The sequence below is a fragment of the Camelus dromedarius genome, chromosome 4 (genome assembly GCF_036321535.1).
Source record: "Camelus dromedarius isolate mCamDro1 chromosome 4, mCamDro1.pat, whole genome shotgun sequence".
NCBI classification, from domain to species: domain Eukaryota; kingdom Metazoa; phylum Chordata; class Mammalia; order Artiodactyla; family Camelidae; genus Camelus; species Camelus dromedarius.
Genome location: NC_087439.1, coordinates 77,677,109 through 77,683,108, shown reverse-complemented (window position 1 = coordinate 77,683,108; position 6,000 = coordinate 77,677,109).

The following is a 6,000-nucleotide window of genomic DNA, read 5'->3' as shown; positions in this document are numbered from 1 at the left end:
TGAGACGGGGACAGCTTTTTTTAGACTGCTGATTCTGGTTCTGTATATTAAAGTATTGGTATGACTGTTAAATAGTGAAACCCTGAGAGATAAACATCCTTTGAAAAAAAAAATCTCTGTATCATTCTCTATATTTAAAATGTATTTAATAAATGTCAAAATTAATGGCAAACTCTTTAATCTACTGGTTCTTAATTGAAATTTTAATTTCCAATACATTTTAAACCACATTAGTTTGTAAATAAGTTTTACTATTTGATACCACTTGCAAATAAAAAGAATTCTACATTATTAAAATATTTTAATATAAAATTGTATTATATAATATGGACAATATTGTATTTGCATATGAATTACAAATATATGTGAGGTGTTATTCCCTTAATGCATAATGGTTGGTCTCAGATAATCAAACAATAGTTTGATGAATTTTTTTTACAGGCTTAAACTCCCAAAGTTCAGCATATTTATAGCATTTTTACTGCAAAGTGGCAATTTATCCTGATAATAACATGTTAAAATTCTGCTAACATTCCTTTCATGCAGAGATGCTCATTGGGATTAACATATGTCACAATTCAAAAACCTAAATAGAATTCTGTTTAAACTTACTGGTTCTGAAGGGGAAAGTGTTCAGGTGTTTATTTGTAACACTTCTGGGAGAAGTGCCAAATCCCTAGAACATTAGAATTCCTGAACCTTTACATTCTCTTCCTACAAATTGTTCCTCTGGAAAATGTACAATAATGTTACAATGTTAGGTAATTATACCATACATGGTCATATCTGTAATGACTTGCAGATAGATAAGAAAAGTAGATGAGCAGGTGTGTAGTAAGCATTTAAAATAAAGGGTAAACATGGCCTTATTTGCTTTCTCATTAGTATGTACATTTCAGGATGATTGTGCTGCCCCTGTGATTGAAATACCTAGATTAATATTAATAATAACAGGAATAATACAAATATTAAATCTGACTATCTGCCAGGTGTCTCACATCTATTCCTTGTTTTAATATTCATGCAACTGAAGCAATGTAAGTATTAATAATCTCATTTTTAAAACTGAGAAAACTTATCTTTTGACAGGTTAAATGATAAATACAAGGTAAATAATAAAACAACCTACATTGTTTATCTTTGTATCCCCAGTATCTGTAGTTAAGTTTTACTTTTAGTAAATTTTAAATAGATATTTTTAAAAATGGCCCTGTAATGCCTGGGAAGTAAATTAAACCCCTCTGCAGCATGGTATAAATATTATCATCTTGAAGTACAGGGCTTATCCAGAAGCATGAGGGGACTGAAGGTTCTAATCAGAGTATCATTAAAGTGAATGGCCGTAAGGGATAAACTAATCTGGGATGAATTTCATGACTAGACAAATGAAGAGAGGTGAAGAAACAAGCTGCTTCAATGAGACTGAAGAATGGATATTTTGGAAGGCAGGACATGAAAGATTTGAGGTGCTAGAAAGTTGATTGGCTTTGTGTGGGAATTATCATGTGTATCTGTGGGTATAAATTCTGTGGGGAGTTTCAAATATAATTGCACACATTTTCACATTATATTCTCTTTCTAAGGTATTAATTTGCATATGTTTAAATGAAATGTGAACTCAACTAACTCAGGCATTGAGTTCTTTTAATTTTCTCTTATTTTTGCCAATGCCTGCCCAGCATCTGACACTAATTGATGCTTAATGTTGTTTTTCAAAGTATGATTAAAAACACAAGAAACAACAATTTTAATGGTAATAAAAAGCACAGAAAAGACAGCATTTTGTGTTCACAAAGGAAAGTTACAACCTTTGAGAATCATAGAAGTAGGCATATTTTGCTTGATAATGAGATATTTGTGAGTGGTTGAAGTGGACGAAATCTTGTCATTAAATTTTTGTTTCTAAAAGGAGTAGAGGAATGGTATATACTGAGTATCTATTTTTAGATAGTGCCTTACTTCATTTACTCCTCATATCAACTGTATAAGCTAAACATTAATAATCCCATTTCATATATATGAAGAAAAGACTAATAGGATTAAACAAGTTTCTAAATATAATTTAGCTAGCTTTTGTTGAAGACAGAAAATTTGAAGTAGTTTTTTTTTTTTTTTTTTTTTGCTGAACGACAGTGATGAGTGAATGCATTTTTTCTGTCTGTTTTTCTCTCTCTCAAAACATAACAGATTTTGACTTGGAGCATAAATACTGTTAAGTTCCTCAATTCAAACTTAGGACTTCAAATATTGTGCTCCTAAAAATAGTGCTCTTTTATTTTAATAAATAATCAGGAGTTTTCTAGGCCTCATAATAGAGTGAGCATTGGTAAATTAGTCTCATAATTACTCAAGGTGGAAAAAAAATCCTTTCAAACTCATATTACATTAAAATTGACTTGTCACTTCATCTTCTTCCCTTGCACTTGAGTAAAGCCCTAATGAATGCATTTTGGAAATGGATTTCCCTCAAGAGCTATTCTCACTCATTTGTCACAGAAAAGAAAAAAAAAATGGCAGAAAATATCTAACTTAAACATCTGCTTCATGTTGAAGATAGAATTTAATCAGATACATTTTGCTTATTTTTCTTTTCTGCACATTTGATCATATTTCTAAATGGACCTAAAAGAATTAAGGTTACTTTCTAACCAGGTAAGACATTTTTCTCTTTATTTTCTGAGTTGGTTCTAATTTCTAAACCACTATGTGTGTATGTGCATGTGTGTGCATTTGAACATAAATCTTTCACTAATGGGTTATATTGCAGGTGGCTTGATTTGCTGATTGTTATGTCTTTGATTCAGTTGGTAATCATTAAAAAGCCCTTAAGTGGTCACCATCAAAAAATAATTATTTCTTGACCCGCAGTTGTTCTTTTAATCCTTTTGGTCAATGATGGCTCAAGTTTTGGTCTTATTATGCTGTTCCTGGCTCCAACTTGCCCTCAGAGCAGTTTCATTTTTATTTCGTGCTAGCATGTTTTTCTTCATTCTTCAAATACAGTTTTAAAATGCAATCAAAGAATTTTTCAAGCATCTTATAACAGCACTTGAGAGACAGGCAAGTTTACCAAGTTTAATAAACTGTATTCCACGAAGTATCTAGAGAAATAAATCTCTGGGGGTTCCAGACGGTTGATGAACCATTGTGAAGGCATTAGCAACTGTTTTCATACTACATATAACGTGTCCCTGCATTTGTGCTGTATTTGCCAAAAGCAAGAACAGTTATATGTTCCAGCAAGAAAAATATTCTTAGGAATGTAATGAAAATATGAATTAAATACTCACACGTAGATTTGTTTTCTTTTCTATGAAGAAAATAACCCACGGACATGTTAGTGTCCTTTAAGGTATTTTTCAACATATGGAAAACACAGTTTTCAACATATAGCTCTACCAGCCCAGGACAAAATAATTTCTCAGGACCCAGAAAGGTCGTGAGAGTCAGATCTCACAGGGCCTCCCTGCTGTAAGGGACGTGGGTCTCCTTGATAATCAGGATTCCCAGGATTTTCTCTTTTAAGGAGCCTCGGTCCAGGGCTGGCAGGACTTAAGAGATCTCGCGAGATCTGACTCCAGGGGAGGCGGTGCCTTTGTGTCCGTGCGGGCTCGGAATTTGGTGGAGGCGCCGTGGCTTCCAGGACCTCCGCCGGTGAATTGGTCTACAGGGCCCAGACACCAGGACGGGCCAAGGGCATCCTGGATGACGAGAATCGCAAGACACATGTGGCAAGTGCCCGCCAAGCCGGCTCCCGGCCAGACTGTACCTGTCAGGCCTGGGGGCGCCAGGGCCTGGCTCCACCCACCTGGCCTTCGGCCTGGGGCCGGCCGGGCCCCGCTGCTCCCCTGACGAGACCGGGCGGCGGGAAAACTGAGACCCAAGCCGCTTATGGCCCTGCTGCCAGAGACTCGTGGCCTCTCAGCTGAGGAGTCCTGGCCGTCATGGCTTTCGTGGTGCAGCTGTGTCTTGTAAGTATGGGTCAGCTGAGACTTGCGCCCGTTTCTGCCTTTCCCTCCGGTCCCTGTGTACCTCACAGCCACCCGTCCCCTTGCTGCCTGCGTAGCAGTTCCGCCGTTTACCCGGCATTACACACCCGAAGCAGCAGAGTGGGCTCCAGTGGAGCCCAGCCAGCTTTGCTCGGCAATCCACCCACTCAGACCGGAACCCAGCTCGTGGGCCACCCTCATGGTGCTCATAAGTGAAAAGGAAACATCATGAATCTTAAAATAATAACACAGCTGAAACAGTAATGACAAAACAAACAAAACAGATTTAGGCATATCGTAGTCAAAACTGCAAAACCAAAGAAAAAAAGAATCTTGAAAGAAACCAGAAGAAAAAACATTTAACCTTAAAGGAACAAGGATGAGAATTAAAGTAAACTTCTCATCATAAACCATTTAAGAAAAAAAAAAATAGTGGAGTGAAATATTTAAGTATTAAAGAAAAGTAGAGATCAATCTGGAATCCAATATCCAGTGAAAATGTAAGAGGGTAAAGAGAATGGATACTGTCCCAGACAGACGAAAATCTGAGGGAATTCCTTAATAGCGGAATGTCCTGCAAGAAATCTTAGAAGTTTTCAGACAGAAAAAATATGATCTAGTCAGGAATTGGAATCTATAGAAAAAAGAAACTGAGACGAAATAAATGAAGATAAAATAAAATATTTTTTTTCATTCTTAATTGGTCTAGAAGATAACTATGATTCCAATTCTGTGGTGTTCTGGAAAAAGGTAAGCTATAGAGAGGGTAAGCGGATCAGTGGTTGCCAAAGGCTCACGGTGGGGTAATGAGTTGAATAGGTGAAACACAGGGACTTTTTTTGGATGGTGGAAATATTCTGTACTATACTATATACTGTACGATACTATAATGATGAATATTTGGCATTATGTATTTGTCAAAATCCATAGAAATTCACAACAAGAAAAGTGATCTGTATTCTGTGCAAATTTAAAAAATAGTTTTAGGAGGCTAGGATTCTCAGGATGAATAGAGAATGTAGGAAAAGAAATTAACTGTATTACAAATGTATGAAACAGTTGCACTGAAGGGATGGAAGATAGGGTGGATCTAGTAATTTGGGACCTGAGTGGAATCTATACAACTAAAGCATAACAACTGTACATAAGCTCTGTACTTTAGTTGGTAGAGTTATTTTTCATGGGATATGGATTATTTCTGATAACTGCTATACATACATACTAGAACTGAACAATTGAGTATATGGATGGCAGATGGAGGGATCCAGGTTTCTCACTGGAATGGGAGTTTACAGAGAAGCAAGGAAAGGAAGTTAGAATAATCTATCTGGTAATGGATTAGAATTGGAGATATCAGTTTGAACTCATGTTTAAGGTAAGATAGGGACAGATTATTACATATAAAAATAATTATAGATATGTTTATATACATGGCTTATTATTTGCCCATGTAATTTCTTGTTTTTTCCACTAAGAGGGCCTAGAAGCAACTCCCAGATACTGGTTTCTTATACTAGTCCCCAGTAAAAACAACCAGGCTTTTTGAGAAATGGCAAGTTCTAGGACAGGGGCCAAAAATACATACAATAAGCCAGAGCACCTTAGTGAGAACTTGTAAGGAAGTGCTCAGAAAATAACAACACAATGATGGGAGTCTGTCAAAGGGACACAGGAGCCAACCGAAAGAGCTCCCAATGATAGACCAATCTAAGCAATAAAATAAATAAAATAGTATTTAATTATAAACTAGGATATAAAATAAATCTGTAAATAAAATAAATATCTGTAAATATCTGTAAACTAGGGTATGAAATAAATAAGTGATTAAATAAACAAATGAGAATAGAAGAATAGAAAATCTACCTTGCCGAAGAATTCCAAATAATTTATGTAGGTTTCTCTTTAAGCTTGGGCAGTGTCTAGTGACTTCCTTCCAAACAGTATCTATAAAGAGAAGAATATACTTGCCCAGTATACCTTAAATTTGTCATCCAAACATGGAAAGTGTATG